The 25,052-nt window shown below is 40.8% G+C and overlaps 1 protein-coding gene across 39 annotated transcripts in view; it reads right to left on the bottom strand.

The window, feature by feature from the left end:
• The window catches only part of PTPRD (protein tyrosine phosphatase receptor type D), a 1,673,772-nt gene that overhangs the window by 737,179 nt on the left and 911,541 nt on the right, over positions 1 to 25,052 (bottom strand). For 2 of the 39 annotated variants that reach the window (XM_065549568.1, XM_065549569.1), the window contains exon 7: positions 20,585 to 20,607. The exons of the other annotated variants lie outside the window; for them this stretch is intronic. The gene's annotated coding sequence lies outside the window, so the exon portion shown is untranslated. The remainder of the gene's footprint in view (positions 1 to 20,584; positions 20,608 to 25,052) is intronic. 39 annotated transcript variants of the gene reach the window in all.

Below are 25,052 nucleotides of genomic sequence, written 5' to 3'. Positions count from 1 at the left end.
CTGGTTGAAGAGATGAAATACAGCACAAGAGACCAATCCCTTTTTTCTCTCCTTTTGATAGCATAGATTTTTAGCCTTTCATAGGGTTTTTTTCCCTTGTGTCGGTCCTTTTTCTCAAAGTTTAACATACATTCCCATTGGGGATTCCTTGTCACATTTCCCTTCCCATGATTTGGGGAATTTTCCTCTCATTTATTTTATTTTTGTGACTCCCAAGGTCATGGTGGGCTTGAAATATTCTAGGAAAAGTGGTGAAAGCTAACAATGGAATAAGTGATAGTGTGTTCTATCCAAAACTCTTCATGTCTGCACAACTAGGTGGATACCTTACAACAATAGCTTCTCTCTCACTGTATTTTGATCAAAAGTGGAAATTAGAAAAATGATTCATAACATACAAAAACCATCAACAAAATTTGAGTACTGTTTGTTTCTAGAATTAGGTGAAACTATGGATGAGAAAAGGTTTTTTTTTTTCTGAACCAGTTTGCCCATTGATATTAATATTGTATAGCATAATTATCAATTGATGCATATTGTTGCATAAATATTACGTCAACTACTCCATATTGTCATATCAGGGATGGATTGAGCTCCATGGAAATCAGAAGGAATTTTTCATTAGACTTCAGTAAGACCTGTTTTGGACCATAGTGAATATCTGATTTCATTAGTAGCAGGTGTGTCTTGAATGAGTTAGTAGATTGGATAATAGGATTGGAAAGTTGTTAATATATTCCTTCTGGAAATTTTTTTTACCAAGGCTCTTGATACCAACAGTCAGACTTGCTGAGACATATCCCATTCAGAGGTATAGATCAGTAGGACCAAAGAGTTAGATTTTTTTTCTGACTTATTTTCACTCAAAAAAAATGTATGGAGCCTTTATATTGGAAGCAAGAGCTTTCCAAAAAATAAAAATAAAAAGCTAGTCAGAAAAAAATAGTGTTGGGTTAGTAATTAGGATGATGAGAACCATAGAGATGAATCTAAAACAAAATAAATAATAAATTGCTGGGTAAATGTGGCTTTAGTCATCTTAATAAATCACTACATTTAGATAGATTTATAAGGATGAACAAAACATTATGGGAAAATGGGGCATGTTGATGGGGGAGTGAAATTAGATCTTAATAGTCTAAAAAAATTACAAAACCTTTTCGAACACTTTGTAAGTGGTAAGATGGTGATATTTAAAGGTGGAGAACAAACAGAATGGATAGTGCTTGTGGCTGGGTTAATACTCATATGATCACTCCTTATAGGAAGGCTAAAGAACTCACTTGAGCAACTACTAGTCATGCTTTATTAATCATTTTCTAAGTCACAACAAATAAAAGCATGTCCCCAACACCATGTTATAATAATTGGGCCAAGAAATTTACCCTAACTGAACTCAACTGTGGGAAAGTGGATAGAAGTTTATGAAATGTTTTAACTATATAACAATAAATGGTGCAAAAGGGAGACAAAGATTGAATTGGTCTAAACAAAAAGGCTTTCTGATTCAAGAACTGTGTTAAGATTATGCCTGGTAAACAAGAGAAATGTGGGACCAAAATTGGTACGTCAGAAATCAGGCTTATTGGTAAACAAAATAATGAGAGAATGGGCTATGTCACCCATCACTCTCCTTTTGGGCTTCTCAAAAACAAGAGACTTTGGGGTGAAAATTCAGATGGATGAATGTGAACACTGGCCGACCAAAAGACGAGAAAAGAAGGAGTGAGTTTCCCCATCATGACTGCCACCCACACCATCTCCTGGGACCCTGAGATCCACCATAACAAGGCTGGGCCTTTGCCATCCTAATCCTGAGAAATGTCCTGGCCAGACCAGCAGGAGACAGGGTCCCAGCTGGCACCTTCACCTCCTCCAGCTAGATCCCAACCACCACCCAGGATGTGTGACTTTGTCACCTCACAGACTTTGTGTCTCCCTTTCGTTCCCCACCTTATATATTCTCTTACCTATATGTCTCCTTTTCCCTAATAAGAGTCTGGCTTGTCCAGTCAACACTTACATGTTTTGCAACACTGCCATAAGCCTGCTACCATAAGCCTGCCCCAGCCCAGAGCCCCCTCCCACACCCTGAACCCCTCATTCCTGGCCCCACCCTACAGCCCTTAGCCCCTCCCTTACTCTAAACCCCTCATCCCCAGCTCCACTAAGTCATGGGCATCAACAATCAATTTTCTTCAACTTAGTCACCAGAAAAAAAGTTTGAAAACCACTGCCCTAAACAGCTCAATGTTGATACAACTTTGCCAGGTCTTGGAGTGGCTAAGAACACTGGTTGCCATGCCTGTATTTTTCCAGCAGTGAGGTTGTGAGTGAAAGTCAACACCTACGATTGAAAATGCAGAGAGAGAGAGAGAGAGAGAGATTGATTAAGAAAACAGGATCAGACTTCAACAACTGCTCCAGCCCCTTTCAACCAACTTCTCTTTTCCCATAAAAGGACAGTTACTACACAAGAGACTGTCAAAGAAGGAGGGCTTTCCTTCTAAAGACTCCTTACAGACAAAGGTAATGGGAACAAGGTATGTTAAAATTAAAAAAAAACGTATGTAATACTTTACATTTCAAGCAGTTTAACTGTTTTTCCTTCCTTTTCCGTATCTTTAGTTAAAAGATTGTTAATGGTGTTTGTGCCATGGTACTAAGCAGGCTGAGGTCTCTGTATACCAAACCCTGTTTAAAATTGGTTAATATTGGGCAGTGAGAGGGCCAAGTTGACACCTTTGACTCTTTGGGTCCATATATTCCACTGAAATTAATACAATTGTGTAGGCAAAGTATCCTGAGTATGAAGGGAATCTTCCTAGGATTTTAAATTGTTGATCGAGTCAGCCCCATGATATCATAGGCGACTTCCGGGTGTAACAAACCTCCTTTATTTAAAAGAAAATACAAAACTATACTCTCACATATCCTTTTAGAGAAGACTGCAGAGGATAATCACCATAGATTAAAGCAGTTAAGAAACTGCAGTTTTTATCACTGGAACATTGTACATTTCAAAAGATGGGGATCCACTATAGATACAAAATCAAATTATAGCTTTAAGGCATGGCCTATGTTGGGGAGGAGTGGCTGCAGAGGGGCCATGCTGCGGAGGGAACCACAGGAAGAAATCAGCCATAATTTCTTCTGTAGCTCTGGGGAAGTACAAAATGTAATGATGCTTCCACCACTGATGGAAAGGTTTCAGGTCATACTCTTCCTCCAGCCAGCCACCTGCCGTTTCTTGGCCAGTGCAGAAGTGGATGGGGCCATAGCTCTGCGTACTATTACCCCACCATTCCTTGCTTGGGAACAATTCTGGCACTTGAAGTAAATGGAGCCATTCTGGCTAGCTCTCTTTGCAGAGCCTCAAGAAAAGGAGAAGATTCAGTGTATGCTCTCTCATTGCCCCTGTTCAGCCGTGCAAGGCCAGAATTTGGATCATTTTGTATATGGCAGCATGCTAGAAAATTTATGCATGTACAGCATCTAGCTCTATTGGGTCGTACTGTCATTTGGCCACATGTGCCATTGAAAATGTCAGCAATCATACTTCTCAGTTCTTCTGGTCTCAACACATATCCCAAACTCAAGGCACTATTCTAAATTCTCAGAAATGTCCAGCTGAGTAATATTTTTCATTTTTGTTTTAAGTTTCCTTCATGTGTTAGTGATTCACATTAGGCATCTGACATGAACATTTAAAACGCTAGCCATCTAATTTGCAGTTGCATAGCGAGATGGATTTTGACAATCCCTGCCCGCCCTTCCCTTTTCAGTAACTATCTCCAAAACACTCACCAGATGATTTAGAGACCTATAAAAAGCTATCATATAGCCTATACATTCCTAGAACACAGAACTACTTTTTAATCCTTTTCAATTTTCTTCCTGATGTCACTCCCTTGATCATTTTGCTGATGCATTAGAGACCACGGTGGGCATCTACCTAATCTCTCAAGCAAGAGACTAACACTCAGCTTTGAGCTATGAGATAAACTAGGGTTAAAACTGGGAACTAAATATTACTGTCCATTGAGGTGATTCAGTTTCTCAGCTTTAATACAAATCTCATGCGAAAATGCTACTCAGCTCCATGCAATTTCTGTGGCTCTTTTATAGAAGTATAGGAATGAAGAAAGAGTTTAATTTTCATTCTAAAAGGGAAAAAGTGACGCTCTAACCAGAAGGATGTGGAGGTTTGGTACAGTCTGCATGAATCTGGTTTAGCAATTTGTGAGCATGTTTTAAGAGTGTGCTAATGTGGCTTAGTAGTTTATACTTTCATCACTACTCACCTTTGAGATTTTCTGTCCTTTTACAAAATCTGTCAGCTCATAAACAAACAAAGCTGCACCAGATTTGTATTTAAAACACAAATTGTAAAATCATCAACCAAGTGGAAAAATGTGCATGTTTATCATGCATCAATATTTACTTTAACATTTTGATCTATAAAAAGGGCCAGTGCTTCATAGCATCCATGTCACTGAGCTGCTTTATAAGGAACCTGTGTGTTTGTTATGTGTAACAGAAGCTGCAATGATTCATATCCATTTTTCTAAAATAGTGAAATAAAAATGTGCATATGTGTACTGTACCATTGTATTTCTCTCTAGGAAAGGCATTATTTACTCAGTGCCTTCACAAACTAGGAAAGAAGATTTTTGCATAAATCCTATTAGTTGGGGTGAGGGTTTTCTGGAGGGGTTTCTTTGGATATAAAACAATCAATCAGAATGTAGTCATACTTCTCACCATTTTCGTGCCCTGATTATCAAAAACATGTAATTTACAGATAAAATAACCTTTTCTAAATAAGCCCCGCAATAAGATGGGAAAAATCCTGCCTACCTCCATTGCTGCGAGCTCCCTCTTGACTCAGAAGAGGTGTGGTTCCACTGTTCGGGTTTTGGAAGGGACACTCACTACCTCCTTAGCATGAAGGCCAGCATTATGGAGGCTATTTCCACTCTCTGTGCACAGGAGTAGTTTAAATGTTGTTGTTTTTTTTGGTCAGAAACTGGCATTTATTACATGTTTACCCAGTGTCTAGCACAATGCATCCCAAACCAATTGCGGCCTTCACTTGCTATTACAGTAACTCCTCACTTAAGTTGTAGTTATGTTCCTGAAAAATGTGACTTTAAGAGTAACGATGTTAAGCGAATCCAATTTCCCCATAAGAATTAATGTAAATAGGGGAAGGTTAAGTTCCAGGGAAAATACATACACATACACACACACTAACTATACGTTTTAAACAAACAATTTAATACTGTTCACAGCTATGATGATTGTGAAGCTTGGTTGAGGTGGTGAAGTTAGAGGGTGGGATATTTCCCAGGGAATGCCTTGCTGCTAAAATCAGTGGTTCTCAAACTTTTGTCCTGGTGACCCCTTTCACATAGCAAGCCTCTGAGTGCAACCCCTCCATATAAATTAAAAATACTTTTTTATATATTTAACACCATTATAAATGCTGGAGGCAAAGCAGGGTTTGGGGTGGAGGCTGACAGCTCACGACCCCCCCATGTAATAACCTTGTGACCCCCGAGGGGTCCAGACCCCCAGTTTGAGAACCCCGGTGCTAAATAATGAACTAGCACTCGGCTGAGCCCTCAAGGGTTAACACATTGTTGTTAATGTAGCCTCCACAAGGCAGCAGGAATGAAGGGGAGGGGAGATAGCAGAGCAGACAGACAGAGACAGACACATACCTTGTGTGTGGGAGAGAGAGAGAGAGAGAAATGCACACTGCCCCTTTAAGTAAGCTGACCCACTCTTAAGTGCATTGTCATTTTTAAGTGGATCAGGAAGTTGAGACAGCAGCTGCTGTCCCAGGCTTTACCTGTCTCTCTCCATCTGTGTCCCCACCCTGCTCTATATGGAGAAGAAGTGGTAAGCGGGGTGTAGGAGCAGGGGGGAGAAGGGCACCCTGACATTAGGACCCCTCCCCCCCTCCCGCATAGCAAGCAGGAGGCTCGGGGAACAGCCCCAAGGTAGAGGGCAGGAGCAGCACATGGCAGTGGGGGGAGGGATAGCTGTAATTGCTAGCCTGCTGGCAGCTGCTGCACAGGGAACTTAGGGGAGCAGGGGGAGCTGATGTGGGGGCTGCTGGTCCACCCTTGTTCCAAGCCCCCACCAGCTAGCTGCAACAGGCTGCTCTTCCTGCAAGCAGTGGACAAAGCAGGCGGCTGCCAAAGACATTAGAAGGGAGCATTGCACAACTTTAAACGAGCATGTTCCCTAATTGATCAACAACGTAACAACGAAACAACGTTAACCGTGACGACTTTAAGTGAGGAGTTACTGTACAACATAAAGGTTAAATAGGGTGGGTGTAGGTGTAGGATCAGGTTGTCTGTCACTACATGGATACTCCAGTGTTCTATCCGTGTCTCCTCCATGAAGAGAGGAAGGGTGTGCAGGTCAGATTTCTACTACGTTATTGCTCTGCAGCCTGCGAGGTGTATTCCTTCAGCTTTTCCCTGTGGAGGTTCCCAGTGCCTGGCTGAGTTACTTGCACCAGGAGCTGTGGAAATGATTTTGGCCATAGCACTTTTATGAGTTGTACCTACAGTGGAGAACTTTATGGCTGAAACTATTTCTAATCCTTACTATTGCCTTCATTAGCTATTTTACATGCACATTTAATCTCATTTGGAACTGGCTTGTGCTCTCTTGTGTACTGGCCGTGAGCTGATCTTTCTGCATAGCAGAGGAATGGGAACAATGGCCTGGATAGAAGTCTCCCATTCAACTCTTCCACAAATTAAATGTTGGTATGTTGGCCATTTAACAGTGAAGTAAGTGAGTTCTACAGGAGACCAAGATTCAGGATCCCTTCCACTATGGATTATTACTCACAGCTTTACAACTCAAGATATATCCATCTATTTATAGATATATAGAGGGTGTGGAGGCGGAGAGGGAGGCAGAGAATCAGAATAAAGTATTTTTGGGAGTAGTCTCAGTTTAAAAGAAGACAAAGAATTGTTTTACCTCAGACTTTTTTAGAACCACCACCAACTAATAAAACATTTTACACTACACAGAAAACTCTAGCAGCTTCCCTGCTTTTTATTGGTTGCTCTCATATATGTGACAAAGATCCCATGCCCCTTTATATACCTCAAGATAATTTCAACATTTTATATAGCGGTTTTCAGAATCTCTCTTTGATGTACAGCAGTTTTATTTCTGTCTAAAATATGCATTACTCAAACAAAGGTTACAAAATGCTGACAAAAGATGACCTTCTCTCACACAGGCACTGAATAGCTGCTAAGTCTTACTTGCTCTATAAGGAAGAAAATGCAAGTCAGTTCACTAGATTAACTATGGAAGTAAATAAAATGTATATAAGGCCTTTACCAAGTGCAAGGAGTCACTTAACAGCAGTGAATATTTGAAAATGATTGGATTTCTGTAGCCACAGGAACTCTAATTTTTGCTTTTATGTTTTCAGGACTAAAGTTGGACTTTACTTTGTTTTTAATTGTGTGAGAGTTACATTTGGCATCAGTTATGATTAATTTATTTTCAGTCATCCCAAAGATACATCTATTGTGCATCACCTCTTGGTAGGTTACACCTGCTCTTAGAAGCTGATCTGAAGCCACCCCTAATTGATCACTTATTCATACAGGAGTCTATTACTCAACTACAGAATACATAGCACAGATTTGACGTGTGGATGAACACAAGTGCCACCCAGAGATGAGGCATAAAAGGAAAACTGTAGAGGAGCCAGAAGAGAGAAGAAGAAGAAAAAAAATCCTGAGTATTGTGTTGGCTGTGCAATCGCAATCCACATATTATGGTGAATTGATGGTTCCATATGCTTTCAAGATGTCACTGAAAGATGTTAAAAAGTTAGTCTGATGGATTTTACTGGTGGGAAATATTATGTAATATCTGAAACAGGCACATGTTTTCGGGTCTGCAAAATGCAGTATAGAATATTTGACTGCAGTCTGTAATTTCAAATACCACCACAAGTAGTAAAGAGTGTTTAACAAGAGAGAAATGGAATTTATATTTTTCTCCCTTTTAAAAGTTACTATTGATGTAAGAAAGCAGTATGTGCCTTTCCGAAATCTCTAAAAAAGCTTTAGAGGGCATCATAGAAGGTGGAATTTAAGCACCCAAAGTGACTATTTTGTGACCACAGTAAAGTTTATTTTTGGCTTAAATGCTTACAAAAGGCAGAAGAGATTCAGGTAGGCTTTTAGTGTACATTTGATATTGCATCTCACTTCTTCCGGGTCCAAATTTCCATTATATAACTTAAAAAGTCAGCCTAGGATTCTGACATTATCACTGGAAAAGAGGTGAGTGCTGAGAAGAAGTTGAGGAAAGGCAAAAAAGATCTCTTTTCAAATTATTTTATCGTGATCTGTAAATGCTCAGGATTCCTACCTAAACAAAACACTCATAAACTTTATGTTTCCTGACAGCTGCAAGAACAAGAATCTAAAATGGCAGTAGCCAATACTATGCGACATCAAACTATGTAATTTACTTCCTAGAGAAATTAAACATCCTATCGTGTCTTAGCTGTCAGGCAACAATACTATTACATTTTCTGTAGCAGATTATTACATCATCTGGCACCCCAGGATACAAACCACAATAGCTGGCTTGAAAGTGTAATATGTACTGCTGTTCTGGTTTGCTTTTCATTTAATTCATTGCAGGGATTGTGTTTTATTTCCAGTGACCGCACTTGCCATCAGTCACTGTGGTTGTGGCTCACAGATCCAAAATGATGTCATGCAGCAGGAAGAGAAATGATGTATTGCGGTTTAATGATTTAATATCATAATAGGTTAGGCCACTATGTGTTACATATGTAATAGGCTCTATACTGGCTTTTCTTAGCCAAAATATCCTTTTTCTTTACCAACATTAACTGGCTTGCCAACATGTGGTTTTGAAGTTACTTTGATGTTTAGTCAAACCCAAATGTATTTAAAAGGTGCAAACACAAAGAAGATCTTGGAATAGTTTACAGTGGTATAAGGGGATACAAAATGGAGTAAGGGGGATGAAACTAAACAAAACACAGTTCAAGGAAAAAACTGATTGATGCTGAGATTTGTATGAAGATATCCTAAGGGAAACTCTGGAGCTTCAATAATTTAAAAACAGGTTGGACAGAACACTAGATATGACACAGTACTGCAGTGACAGGGAAACTGATTCAGGCCTCAGTCCTGCAAATGCTTACACACAGGCTTAACGTCAAACATTTGAGTAGTCCTGTTGACTTCAGGGGAACAGCCCATGTGAGTAAATTTGAGCCTGAGAGTAAGAATTTGCAGAATTGGTGCCTAGAGGACCTAACAGGCCTTTTCCATCTCTAATTTGTAAGGGTGGAGTTTTCAAAAGTATCTAAGAGAGCTAGGTGACCAAGTCATTGAAATTCAATGGAAGTGGGGTGCCTAACTCCCACAGCTGTTTTAGGAAATTCCATTCTAAGGTATTTTACTTTACTGTCCATCACAGTTCAGAAATTGAATACCAAGGAAAATATACACACAGGACCTTCCAGTGCAAATCACCTAAGGTCATCTCAACAGTGCAGACTAACACTGGCTGCACAAATTTTCTGTGGTTCCTTCTGTGCAACCATTATATGCCTGTCTTACTTAAGTAACACTTCTTCATATCTTTTGGGCCCAAGAGATTGGACAGAAAAGCTCACGGAGCTTCCCATCAAACCCAATCTAGCATTGTCCTTTGTCCATTAGGGTGGATCCTGTAACCACAGGTCAGCCTGCCCCCCATCAGGGCCGGCTTTAGGCCGATTTCCCCAAATCGGGCCCCGCGCCTAAGAGGGCCCCGCGCACTAAAGAAGAGCGCCTAACTTAGGCGCCTTTTTAATTTTTTTACTCACCCGGCAGCAGTCCAGGTCTTCGGCGGCACTTTGACGGTGGGTCCTTCACTCGCTCTGGGTCTTCGGTGGCATTTCGGCGGCGGGTCCTTCAGTGCCCCAGAAGACCCAGAGCGAGCGAAAGACCCGCTGCCGAAGTGCCGCCAAAGACCCGGACTGCCGCCGGGTATTTTCGAATCGGGCCCCGCACTTCCTAAAGCCAACCCTGCCCCCCATCCGATCACTGAAACCATCTCAAAAGGTATCGCCATTTTCTGATGGCCTAGCATGTATGAGGAGGTAAGGCCAGATGTCTCTGTCCTCCCAAAAAAGAGCATCAGTCAGATAGGTGTGCATCAGATTTCACCAGATGTTTCTGCAAAAACAATTGATCATAGCCTGAATCTACCATTCCTTGAACCTCAGCCCTATTAGCTAAGGCATCAATCACATACTCTTCAGGTACAGGAGGGAAAGTATGCACCCATATGAAAGGGTACCACAGATCCACACTCCAAGCAGGGACAGAAACAACAGGTGTGGCCTTCATTCCACAAGAAAAAAAAGCATTGGTTTTCCTATCCCAAATGCAATGCTAACCTGTTTCTAGGTCTCTGCCATATGGACACCATTACCACACCCAGATTTCCCTGGAGAATTCAACCCAGTCCTTGGCCTATCCCCCAGTGGGATCCCATAAGCTCTCAGGGGTTGTGTGGAGTCTCAATCTGGAGAATTGCCTGGTCTACTAATCATCTATGACATGGAAGCCTTAAGCCTCTCATTGTCCCTTCACCATCTGGCTTGAATGCCCTGACCCTCAGTTTCCCAGACAGGATTACAGTCCTGCACATATGGAACTTTTGAAGTTCTCCACCAGTATTAAATGGCTACTAGCTACCTCCACAAAGGAAAATACCCACTCTTTATGTTCAGCCAACAGTATTAAAGAAATTCCACTTTCAACTGCTTGTGCAGATATCCCAGAGCTGCAGTGTCCTACTTGAGGTAGATAGCTTGGAATGAACCTGTCTGCTCTGAACCACAGTCAATGGCCCACCTCAGAGAACCCCAGCAATCCAAAATGGCTCCTTTGAGAAGTGAGTGGAAGACATTCAATCCTGCCTGATAGGCCACTTAAGGCTCCTCTGTCAGGCATACACAATCCTAAGGGTCACTAACCTTGGGTCTACTGGTGTGATCTTGTCTTGAGAATTGCATCAGTCATCTTCTTCCCCCCTTTGTCCAGGGGTGCTGGAACAATTTGTGTAGTGGGGGTGCTGAGAGCCATTGAACCAAACTGTAAACCCTGTATATGATGGAAACAACTTCAAGCCAGGGGGTGCGGCTTCACCCTTAGCACACCTAGTCCCATCATCTATACCTTTGTCTACTTCCTTGCTGTCCCCTTACCTCCCACCCCAGCATGGGGCATCTTCCCCAAGCATAGTGTGATAGACTCAGACCAGTTGGGAACAGCAGAGTAGCAGAAGGGAGATATACTGGCCACTGGATAAGTAGTTTTCTGTTCCCTGAGTGACCAGAGCAGGGGCTGCTCCAGGCTAATAGACCACCTGACTCCAATTAACCTGCTAAGAGTCAGGTGAGGCAATTAAGCACCTGACTCTAATTAAGGCCCCTCTGATGCTATAAAAGGGCTCACTCCAGTCAAGCCAGGGGGGAGCTAGGGAGCCAGAGAACAGGAAGTGTGTGTGTGAGAGAGAGGAACTGGGAGTAAGAGGTGTAAGAAGCTGAGAGTGAGTAGGTGTACTGCTGGAGGACTGAGAAGTACAAGCGTTATCAGACATCAGGAGGAAGGTCTGGGGGTGAGGACAAAGGTGGTGTTGGGAGGAGGCCATGGGGAAGTAGCCCAGGGAGTTGTAGGTGTCGTGCAACTGTACCAGGAGGCACTCTAAACAGCTGCAGTCCACATGGCCCTGGGCTGGAACCCGGAGTAGAGGGCAGGCCTGGGTTCCCCCCATACCTCTCAACTCCTGATCAAACCCAGGAGGAATTGACCTAGACTATAGCTTCTACCAGAGGGGAAGGTCTCTGGACTGTTTCCTGACCCACAGGGTGAATCTGTGAAGCGAGCAAATCCGCCAATAAGCGCAGGACCCACCAAGGTAGAGGAGGAACTTTGTCACAACAGAAACAGTTTGTCTTCTCCTGTCCTCCAGTGCCCTACCGTTACTGATGTTGCTGCTGGCATCATTGTATAAATCATTGTAGCACATTTCTTCTGCTGTTTCATCACTCATATCATCAACTTATTTGGTTTCTACATAGGTATGAAATCCCACAACTCCTTCACATTTTATGTAAACTGGTGGGATGACTCAGAAGCAACAAACACTACAGGAATCAGAAAGAGCAAATCTTTAATCAGCCAAAAATCAAAATCCAAGTGAACCTGAAGCAAAACAAACAAGAAAAAGATTCCCAAAACTGTGATTCGCCCAGCTCTCCACACCTGGCTATCATTTTTGCCCCTTTGGTATCTCCAGCAGCCGATACCCAAGGCATTAAATCCAGTTGCATTGCCCCCGCCCCCCCGCACCAACCAAACACCCATTCAAGAAAAGAGGAAAGTGTAACCGGATTAGCCTGGAGTACTGTGGACCATGGTAGTGCCCCCACAGCTCGTCACATAGATGCAGAAATTGCCACAGAAAAATGTGATTAGCAGCAGAATTCAAAAAATTTAGAAGGGGTTTGACTGACAGTTGGCTTTTTAGATCATTGTCCATAAAGGGATTTTTAATGCATTCCCTTCAGTTACCAAACCCAAACAATGATGAATGGTGGGAAACTATAGCTATAAGCTTGGCCCAAAGGAATCCATCAGTGAACACAGTGCCTCACTTACGGCAAGCAACACACTGCACACTTGAATCACGGTACTAATGCTCTGATTTTTTGTTGTTGTTGCTCTTATTCCATTTATTCTTTAATAGCCATCGGTACTGAAACGGATGTTTGCAAAAGCGAGTGAGTTGATTAATAGGTATTTTATACATCTGGTATTTTCTCATAAAAGACTGGTAAACTTATTTCAATTATCATACCACCAACAAGGATGCAATCTGTTCACAATGGCTGTTTACGAATGGCTGCTTTGGGTAATGGCTGTTGTTTTACCATGGGAAATGAAATATAATATTATTAAACAGAGATATGCAGAATGATGTGTCAACTTATCCATCTCCCTGATGTTTATAGGCTTCATTTTTTATAATGTTTATTTTATTTTATGAGACCAAACGTTAAAGTATTTCTTATTTGAAAGGATCTCATTTCTTTTATTTTTGTTTTAATGCCCTTGAATATTAACATCCACAAATTCATATGCAATCAGTGCAGGAAACCTGCAGTAGGTACTTTATTAATTCAATTTAGATAAACATGCTATAATGAAAGAGATATTGAAGCAAAACATTTATCTTCGTACTAGGAGGTAAGCTACTCCTGGCCAGAGCGCTATGCATTTTCTTCTTTAACACCCCACATGTGACAATTTCATGAAAAGGGTGTTTTGTTTTTTTATAAACTCATAACTAATCTCATAATTTCTGTGTACGTTAGGGTTGTGAGAGGTTTATATGTATGGATGTGGGGGAAGAGATGAACTTTCTAAGCATTTTATACAGCTTTGATAATTGCGAAGAACATTTGGGTCATATGTAAGAGAGATAAAGAAAATATAATGTAATATGAAATCTTATCAGTTGATTTTAAAAAAACACTAAATTTCCTTTTTGGAAACAGAAATATGAACTATCCTCCTCCACAATCTATCACACCATGCCATGCCATAATATCCCATTATGCAAAACAATTTTCAAGGCTAAAAATGTCAGGACACTGCAATATGCCCTTTGCATGTCACTTTGTTCCAATTACCATATACTTAATTCAGTAAGAATATAAATTTGAGATGTTCTTCAAGTTCAAAATTGGTAAAAATGGATGGGGGGGAAATGCCTTAAATATATGCCTAAAAAATGACGCCGACACATTTTGCAAGACCAAAAAATTGAAGAGTAGTGATCAGAGTAAACGCGCACAGAGAACCCAGCCAACATAGTTTCCAACAAACACAAAATGGATGATCCTGCTGGGGAAAAAACACTCACTGCCTGGCAACAGAAACGTCAATATTACTAAACAGCTGACACTAGTTTATATTTACAAGCTATTAAGAGTATAAGATTCCTTTCATTCCTCCTCAGATTTCAGGGGATTGGTGGTGGGGTTTGTTTGTTTTTTGGTGCTCATTTTCCCCCACCTAGCAAGTACACTCCAGACTAAGTAATTACACTCTGTCTACCTTCTGCAATTTCTTCCTTTCTTGCACCCTAAAACTATAAGTAGCTTTACACTGTACTGTGAAACAACAACTTCATTTCACCCCAGACACAGTGGCATTTCCTCAGCAATTTAAGTAATCCCTGTTCATGGCCTGTATTTCACCTGATTATATTTGTGAAATGCTTTTGGAGATCCTTCATGATTCCACTGAATATTTAATTTCTTGTTAGGTCTTAGGTTCTCACTAACAGCTTGATGCATAAGTAGCAGCAGAGGGCCAATATTTTTCAAAGTCTCTGCTGACTTTGGGTAGCTAAGATGAGACAACCCTAAGAGGGACCTATTTTGGAGACAATGGTCAACACCCAGTCTCTGGAATCAGTCCTCTTTAAAGTGTATTAAGGACCCAAAATTACTGATACTTCTGAAAATTTTGCAAACCCCTCCTTGTAGTTGGATCCTTGAGGTTGCATGAAGTTCCACTGACCTCACTGGCACTCCATGCAACAACAAAGGTTCAGCCACAACGAGTAACTTGCAAGGTTGGGGCCTAGAAATGTAAGTCATCCATTCTCTAGGCAATACTAAATTTTATTGCTTCTGTTTTTGATAAGAGATGAATGTGAGTGTAATACTGAAATGGGGGCGGGAAAGTGAGGAACAACTTTTAAACTTTAAAACAGGCAAAGAATTGAATTCATTAAATCTATTGGATATAACAATTTAATGGAAGGGAAAAATACTAATTAAATTATTAAAATCTAGATTGCACATAGTAATTAAAAAGATGGTTGCTATGCAACGAAACAAGATTTCTATGAACACTGTGCAAAAATATATTTGTTAAGTATGCTGGTATTTTGCCTTGACCTTTTTCAGGCATACACCTGCCCAGACTGTCTACAAATATGTTTTGGAGAATGATAATATTAACTGTACTTGGTGAATAAAAACAAAAATCAGCTATTTGATTGGGTGTAATGATTTTTATTATATTAAAAAGGTTAGGAATAAGGAGTTCATATGCTTTTTTTTAAATGTAATTTATATGGTGATGTCATCAGCTGTAAAGGATTCATTACCATCACAAATAAAGGGCCTGATCCTGCAGGCCCTCTGTGCATAAGGCCATGAGCTAAATATGGTAAGTTGTAAAAGTTTTAAGCAACAGTAATTGGCTCTCTTAGATAGGAGGCTGTTTGTTCAATATACCTGGTGTCATTAGCAGCTTTCACTTTTTCCATGGACACCAACCCAGATGATGCCTTACCTATACACATGCTAAAATTTGCATGGTAGAGTTTCTTCTGCAATCAGCTTACCACTGGGTATAGCAGAGAGTGGGCTGTCAGGGAAGTGGTTACCATACCCAGCTTCTCTGCTTCAGCCCTGATGCAGTTTAAAGCCATCTGAAGGCTATTCTCAGTTAGCAGTTCTCAAACAGGGGCATGTGTACCCCTGGGGGTATGCAGAGGTCTTCCAGGGGGTACATCAACTCATCTAGATATTTGCCTAGTTTTACAACGGGCTACGTAAAATGCACTAATGAAGTCTGTACAAACTAAAATTTCATACAATGACTTGTTTATACTGCTCTATAGACTATACACTGAAATGTATGCACAATATTCATATTCTAATTTATTTTATTTTATAATTATATGATAGAAAGGAGAAAGTAAGCAATTTTTCAATAATACTGTGCTGTGACACTTTTGTATTTTTATGTCTGATTTTGTAAGCACGTACTTTTTAAGTGAGGTGAAACTTCGGGGTACACAAGACAAATTAGACTCCTGAAAGGGGCACAGTAGTCTGGAAAGGTTGAGAACTGCTGTTCTTAGTGGCGCCAGCCAGCTACAGTCCTGTAGGGATGATACCTAGGTGGGCATTGCCGGAATGCTTTTCACTAGAGCTGGTGAGGAATTTTTGGTCAGAACGATTACCCAAAATTTTCAATTTTCCATTGGGATAAATTAAATGACAGCTCCCCAGATGCCAACATGAAAAGCTCTCATCAATTTCACTTTAAAAAATAAAATCGACAAGAGGCAGCAGCCAGCTAGAAAATTCAATTTTGGTTCTCCCAAAACCAATTTTTTTTTTTTGGAAATCCCTTTTGGAGGGGTGTGGGGAAAATCACCATTTTGCCTGTGTCTCAATTCAGGATGATTTTTTCTTATAAAAATATTATTATTATTATAATTGCTAGAAGAGATTTCTGTTTTCCAGACAGATCTTCTATACACTTCAGCTTTCATTGTCCATGACATGACCCTCTCCTCCAGGGACTGCAGGAAAGGAACCATAAGAGCCAACTCTGTGGTGCTCTGTGATGACTCAATGATCACCACAAACTCCACTGGCCCTACACATACTGGGGACTTCACCATGCTGGAGGCATGTCCATCAGGAACTGTGGTGTGGTTTCTGCACCTGTGAATATGCAAATGTGCGTAAGCTACACATGCACAGGTGGAGCCTAGGTTTAAGCTCCACTGAAACCTACTTTTGTCCTCCATTAGATATACGCTATTGATGGTGAGCATTCTTATCCTTTTACACCTGTGTGTATACACCCAGAGACATGATGAAATGTTTGACTAGAAACGAGATTCATTTATGATTAAATTTATCTACTCAAATAACCTGTCTTACCATAACAGAAAACATATGTGTTTTTTTCCTCCCTGATTCTATCATCATATGTTTCTTCACCTGGGGTCTTGGCCTAAATATCATCATTATAATTGTTGGTCACAATATCTGTGGCTCAGGATTTTCTCACATGGTGTGTGTGGAAACGGCTGCAGAACTTGCATACGCAACTCAGGCATTCACGTTTTCTCTGATATATTTGTAAAGATTCTGGATGGATGTTTGGGTATCACTGTGATGAGGACATATTGATCATCCTACTTTTTGATTCATGGTATAAGAAGTTACCAAATGGCAATTGTAATTAGTTAGCTCCTTTGGAAAAAATATTATAGGTTCTATATTTCTTTGGTAAATATAAGGATCTATTAAAATAGAGGTAGGGAGTATTTTAGGGGCTCATTTCTCTCATCTAGAGGGACTCAGTCCTGTCAACATCAATCAAAGTGGCAGTACACACTGAGTTTCTGCAAGAAAAAGATTCATCTAGTAGACAAGGATATCCCCAGGCTGCGAGTAAATGCGGCTGTGTAAACTGCACATGCCATATGTTCCAATAAAAAGAAAGGTTGGGAGAATTGTGAGAAGAAAGAGACCAAAATTATATTTAATACAAAAACATTCCCTGAGACAGTCAAAGAAGTTATCTTTGCCCACCAGGGGCATTGAATTATGGATTCTCTAGCTGTTCTCTGCTAATTTGATTATACCCTGCTTAATGTTTACATCTAAATGCAGTCTTTTCAGTGGATTAGGTCTATCCTAAACATTAATCTTATTATAGGAGGTAATTTAAATTGCATTGTGACAGAAGAGAGAGACACCAACACAAACGCATCCTAAAGGCCTCTTGATGTCACCAACAGCCAAATATAAATATCTAACCAATTCTATACTATTTTATTAGATGATGTATTGTTAGGATAATGATTATTGCATTCAGCAACACAGCATGACCACCAGGGAACCTAGTTTTCTATAATAAAAAAACAAAATTCTCCAATAAAAAAAATAACCATAAAAATCTGAGTTTTTCCATGATTAAAATGAAATGCTGAATTTTAGTTTCCCTAGCCACAATATACATTGGTATCAGTTGAACACAATATTTTAATGATATATTAACTATTTTTAAGCAAATTTGAAGCCTACCAATGCCATGAATCATTATCATAAAATAAAATTAATATAGTTGCAAGTTGTATTTCTTACATATACAAATACTTCTGTATATAGTCTATATTTTCAGAAATTTTTTTAAATGCACAAAAAATAAAGTGAAAATTGCTTTTATATTAACATTACTCACTTTCTAAGTTAGCCCTGGTTGTTAAAATAGAGTTGCAGCATTCCAGCCACATTTTCTTCTTTCAGACATTGGCGCTGATCACAGAAAAGAACCCCAAATTTGCTGGAACATCTTTTGTTGTCAGCACCGGGCAGCTTCAGCTGAAATCTGAGCCCACCGCCCAGCGCTGTCAAGGTGAACTGCACTGCTCAAGGCTCAGGCTGTCAACTCTGGTTCGGTTAATACGGATAGCCAGAAAATGGAGGCTGGGATGAATGGGGTCCTCCTATATACATTTTTATTTTTTCACAAAATGTAAAAATTGAAGTTACTCTGTAAAAACGCAACTCCTGTGTTTTTCTGCATTTTTTCGTGGCAAACATATTTCCAGGATCCCTGATGATCACCAAAAACCTGAGGATTACACTTGAGGATACATTGCAAAGCTAACCCCTTCTGCACTCCATTTCATACTAACAATTGGGCTTCTAGCCATTGAATATGGTAGAACAAGTTGCTGTAAATTTCCAGTATGGAAGATGAGGTACAAAAATACCACTCTAACTCACAAAATGTTAATATTACTTCATAGGCCCTGATAATTCAGTTATACCACTAATCTTCTGTAGTGAGTAATACAGTAGATAATCCAGATTCAGAAATAATTACCATGAATCTGTATATTAATTGTACTGCTGTGAGACCCCTTATTTCCTTATACATAAACTGTCTCTCTAAGCTTCACTTATGGTCTTTCGTTTTCTTTTTCTCCACTTGGGCCTACATAGTCTCACTTTATTTTTCTTACTGAAGACAAAGAGTTGGGTCCAAAGCCCAGTGAAGAAGTCAAAGAGACTCCCATTGACTTCAATGGGCTTTGGATTAGGCCCAAGTTTACTATAAAAGGCAAATAAACATTATAATATGGCAATATATTTCACAATTAACTGTATACTTAATATATGAAGATATACCTATCTCATAGAACTAGAAGGGACCTTGAAAGGTCATCAAGTCCAAGCCTTCACTAGCAGGACCAATTTTTTTGCCTCAGATCCCTAAATGGCCCCCTCAAGGATTGAACTCACAACCCTGGGTTTAGCGGGCCAATGCTCAAACCACTGAGCTATCCCTCCCCCCCGATACTTAAAATCTTATTATTGTTTATCCTTTGAACAAAACTTCCTTAATTAAACAATTGATAGCGTGAGTCTGAAAGAAATTAGTTCTTGCCATCATGCAAGGAGGTGCTATACCAACTATAACTGGGCAGCCTGAATCATAGAGAACTACACACTAGATACACATTGATCTGAATGACAGCTGGTCACATACTGAACTACTTTGAGTACCTCCTATTTTTCCATTCTGTACACATACACATAAAGACAATGATAGGAAAGAACTGCTAGTGTAAGCTCCGCGGGGCAGAAAACATCTCTGTTGTGCGTCAGAAGAGCACCTAGCACTGTGGGGCTCTGAGACAGGATTACAGCCTCTGAGCACTACAACAATATTACTACCACCACTAAGAAGGAGATTATACTTTCTGCTAGTATAGTCAATCTTTTATGGGCTTTAGAATTTACAAAGACACCTGAAGCTGCAACTAAATGCAGAACACAAGGTTAAGTAAATTGTACATTCCTCACTTCTTCTGGTAGAATGGAGACTATTCTACAAATATAAAATGGGCATAATAATATTTCCCTACCTCACAGACGTGTTGTGAGGATTGCTAAAATCAAATTTGTAAAACTCTTTGAGATACTTGAATGATAGGCAAAATAGCACATAATATTACTAGTGCTATTATTAGACCCAGCATGATAACAAATTAGATTAATACTTTGTATTTATAACAGCACCTTCCAGTCAAAGATCTGAAGCAATTTAAAAGCATTAAATTTATTATACACAACACATTTGTGAGGTAGGGAAAGTGTTATTATCTGCAGTGAACAAGACACAAAGAAGTTAAGGGTCAAATTTTTTAAAGTGTCCTAACAATTTTGTTCCTCTCTGGTGCTACATTTTATATACCTTTGGCTTGATTTTCACAGACACTAAGGGGTGCAGAGCCCTTTGGCTTTATTTGAAGTTGTAGGTGTTCAGTGCTACTGGAAAATCAGGTTCACAGTGTCTGAAGGTGGGAAATCAAAACAGAGCTATCCAAAATTGGAGAGCACTTTTGAAATCCTTTCCAATATCACATGCTGAGTCAGTGGCAGAGATACAATGGAGTCCTGCTAATCCTCAGACAGCCCTGCTTGCAGAATTCATAAACAGATAAAGAATCGAAGTTCCTGTCCAGTTTTGAAGAAAACAATTCTCGTTTTCATCAGTAACTTAACAACAAATACTACATCCCTGGAAAGACTGTGATGCTATTTTGTTTTCTTCTACTTAGTGTTAATCTAGTAATGAAATTGGTGTTTTACCTCAACTTTGTGAACTGGAGCTCCTGTTAAAAAAAGAGAGAGAGGTTTTCAGCAAAAGGGGCATAAAGTGGAAATCTGGGTGCATTCATTGGTAGTTCCTGGAAAGCAAACTGCTTTGATATTGCACAAAACCAACTAAGAAATAGTTCAACCTGTAATAACTGAAGAGTGTGAAGAAAACTTCAGAATTAATTCAAATGCTAAGTTACAAGATTGTTTTGGCACGCAGTATTCAACACTAAAAGTTGTCTGGAACAGCTTATGAAGAAGAGAGAGCATTTCTGTTTTGGTACCAAGTATCAGAGGGGTAGTCATGCTAGTCTGTATCCACAAAAACAATGAGGAGTCCTTTGGCACCTTAAAGACTGACAGATTTATTTGGGCATAAGCTTTCATGGGTAAAGAGGAAGTGGGTTTTTTACCCACGAAAGCTTATACCCAAATAAATCTATCAGTCTTTAAGGTGCCAAAGGACTCCTCATTGTTTTTCTGTTTTGGTGACTCTCTGGTATGTAAAGTCGAGTATCTTTATTTTACCAGGGAGATGGAGGTCAGGGGCAGGACAAAAGTGGGGAGGATCTATGACCCAGCTTGCAAATGATGACTTAAATACAAGATTTATCCAAATACTAATTCAAGTTAATTAGTCCTTTGGGGAAAGGTTGGCTGCCTGGAATTTTATCCCTAGAGTTGAAACAGTACAAATCATAAATTAAAGTTTTTCAATATTTCAATATTGAAATTTCTTTTTCAGCAGCCATTCTGCTCTCAACTTCAGAGATGCTTCGAGTTCCATTATTTTTGCTGCTCTTTTTGACCTAAGCAATTATCTGAAAATTCAGAGTCTTGTAGGTTGTTCCAATTAGGGGGAGAAACTTAGAGTAAGGTATTTTTGGATGCAATCTTCTTTATTTACAAAGATTTTACATAAAGTCCTGTTTCCCTGAACATAGTAGAAATCAAACAGCAAAAGGCAGTTTCTTTGCTCACTGTGCCAAAACCTGCCTTTCCAGCCAGCTTTCTCTCAGGGCCACAGCACTATCGCTTCTGTTACTGTCTGCCTGGCTTTCTGGCTGCCTCCTGCTCCCTACTCCTGGGGGAATTTTGCACTACTGCATGCATGTAAAATTAATGAGCCATGCATATTTTTAATTTTTTGCACAGAAAAAGCTCCTGTGGAAATGTTGCTGCAGTTCCACCTTTTGCCCACCAGAGGGCACTGTGGCAATAGAACACAGCAGCAGCTCCCAGCCAACTAGGGAAGAGAAAGAACCTCTTGCAGAGCCTGTCAGGCCAGGTCAGGAGACAGGGGCTATGGGGAGACAGACAGCGTGGGATGCTGGGGGGGGGACAGGGTGGTTGTCAGACAGGGGCTCATAAGAGCTAGTGGGGGAAGGACAGACTGGGGCAGGGGATGAATGGGAGTAGAGGCACAGGGACACAGTGGGGAGGTAGGTGCAGGGCCACATGGTGATGGGGTTCAGAGCTACATAGGGACAGAGGGTGGCTGAGTGGGGGTCACAGACATATGGGGACAGGGGGAGGGGGTGCAGGGACACATAGGGATAGGAGTGGCTAGGTGGGGGTACAGAGCCACATAGGGACAGGGGAAGGAGGTGCAGGGCTACATGGGGATGGGGGGAATGGATGTCTGAGTGGGGGTGGAGGGACACATGGACAGGTGGTGCAAGGACACACAGGGGTGCAGGAATACACGGGGAAAGGGGCAGATGTGCCTGACTGAATGGGAGAGGCTAGGGGTCAGCCCGGTTCTGTATGGTGGAAGCTCCCTAACAATCCTCCCTGCCCCCCGAAAAACCTGTTCCATACTTTCCCCACGCATACCCAACAACCCTTCAAGTTCACACCCAGGCTCCTTCCCAGTAATTTACTTCCCTCTCCCTCAGCTCTTCTGTTACCCCTGACTCCCCCAAACCTTTGCAATGCTTCTGATGGGTGTGGGAAATACATTCTGTATTGTAGTTTAAATGAATTATTACCCAGAGATCTGTATTAATATACCTAGTAAAGAATCTATTTATCAAAAAACATTTCATGAATCTTTTTTGTTATCTGTATTGTTACAGACCTACTTGCTGAAGTAAATGACCAAAAATAATTGAAACTGGTATGATTATACTGTGTTATTTTGACAAGTAAAATATGCAGAATTTTAAAGTATTGTACACAGAATTTTTAATTTTTTGTCACAGAATTCCTGCAGGAGTAGCTTCCCCAACACACATACTCCCATCAATCCAAACCCTAAACTCGTCATTTGAAACCTCATGGGCCATATGATTCAGCTTCTACTCAAGCTTTTACATGTGCTTTTCCTTTGGGTGCTACTACTTTGCGTTAGCCTTTTCTTTACAATGGCTTCTTTACATTTATCCTGAATGAAAGATTATGATTATGCTTGATGCAAAATAGTGAGATTTAACTGATCCCATAACATTGTTCTGTATTTGCACTAGCGTCCACTAGGTACTAGACACTTTCCAAAAACTTCAAAATGGTCCCTGTTCTGAGAAGCTCACAATCTACAACAAATGAGAAGAAGTCAGAGAAAGGGGAATAACAACAGTCCATTTATATATAAGTGAACTTGATTCACTGCAGGCAGCATGGCAGAAGTGGGACTCAAATGTAGACAGTGTGAGGGCCTTCTGGATGAGCTCAGGGTAAGGGGGTCATGCCACACATAGGGACTAGATATGTCAGTAAGACCCTGTCCACTTTGCTTTTACTGCAGTCACATGCTAATCCCCCTTTCCTTGCAACTTTCTGGGCAGAGGGAGGGGACAAAGCTGGGAGCATGGGTAGTGGCTCTCATTGTAAGATAGTCTGACCAATTTTAGGACAGCAAGATGAGGGTCCCTGCAGGAAGGAGTTCCAACCCGGCTTTTCTTCCCTGTGTCCACAGACACCACCCTCTCGCATGGCACCAATACCGAGTGGTACTTTCACAACCTTGTAAATTAGTTAGTCCATAAGATTATGTCCCCCTGGGATACGGGCAGTTTCCTAGTGGTTGAACATAGTTAATTTACCTACATATAAAATGTAAATTTCTACAGGATGAAACCTCAACATGTGGAACATTTAATTTGGCACATCTTAAGAGAGATTTGGGAGTGTAGTGAAAGTGAATTGCCTAATATGTGTTTGCAGTAGATAGTAAGTAGCTAGCTAAAATCCCTAAGCAGGCAAATAACATGGCATCTGGGTTACAATTATTTTTGTTTTGTAATTCCATCATGAATCTGTAGGAAACTGTTACTAACCTTCTGTAACTGTTGTTCTCCAGGATGTATTGCACATGTCCATTCCACTCTAGGAATGTGAGAACCTTGCACAGAGTTGTCGGAGATTTTTCCCTTAGCAATACCTGCCAAGGCAGTCAGAGAACCCCTTTGGTGTCTCCCACAGCTACACCCAGGTATAAAGAGTGGAGCTGTCCCCAAACCCCCTCAGTTCCTTCCTTCCAGAAAGACTCCAATACAGTAACTCCTCACTTAAAGTCATCCCGGTTAACGTTGTTTCGTTGTTATGTTGCTCATCAATTAGGGAACATGCTCGTTTAAAGTTGTGTAATGCTCCCTTCTAACGTCGTTTGGCAGCCGCCTGCTTTGTCTACTACTTGTAGGAAGAGCAACCCGTTGCAGCTAGCTGGTGGGGGCTTGGAACCAGGATGGACCGGCAGCCCCCTATCAGCTCCCCGCTCCCCTTAGTTCCCTGTGCAGCAGCTGCGTCCCTCCCCTCACTTCCATGTGCTGCTCCTGCCCTCTGCCTTGGAGCTGCTTCCTGAGACTCCTGCTTGCTGTGCCTGGGGGGACGGAGGCTAATGTCAGGGTGTCCCTCTCCCTCCTGCTCCTGCACCCCTCTTATCCCACATTTCATAGAGCAGGGATCAGGATGGAGGGAACTTGCAGCAGCTGAGGTCTCAGCAAGCTGATCTAATTAGCAAGGCAGTGTACTTAAGAGAAATGCGCATATCTCCCTCCATTCCTGCTGCCTTGCAGAGTGAGAGAGTTAACCTTTGAGGGCTCAACAAATTGCTAGTTCATCATTTAGCAGTAAGAGAAATATCCCACCCTCTGACTCCACTGCAACCAAGTTTCACAATCATCATCACTGTGTACCAGTATTAAATTGTTTGTTTAAAACCTATAGTGTGCGCGTGTGTGTGTATATATTATAGTCTTTTGTCCGGTGAAAAAAAATTCCCTGGAACCTAACCCCCCCCCCCCCTTTAAATTAATTCTTACGGGGAAATTGGATTCGCTTAACATTGTTTCGCTTAAAGTCGCATTTTTCAGGAACATAACTACAACGTTAAGTGAGGAGTTACTGTACAGAAGGGAGGGTTAGTAATGGTTTCTTCAAGTGATTGCACATGTCCACAAGCAGTTCAAAATGGAGAAGGGCTTGGAGTTTACTTAAACAGTGATTGTAGGACCACCCA

The sequence above is a fragment of the Chrysemys picta genome, chromosome 6 (genome assembly GCF_011386835.1).
Source record: "Chrysemys picta bellii isolate R12L10 chromosome 6, ASM1138683v2, whole genome shotgun sequence".
NCBI classification, from domain to species: Eukaryota; Metazoa; Chordata; order Testudines; family Emydidae; genus Chrysemys; species Chrysemys picta.
The sequence above is the reverse complement of the archived record's forward strand: the minus strand, read 5'-3'. Positions and strand labels throughout refer to the sequence as shown.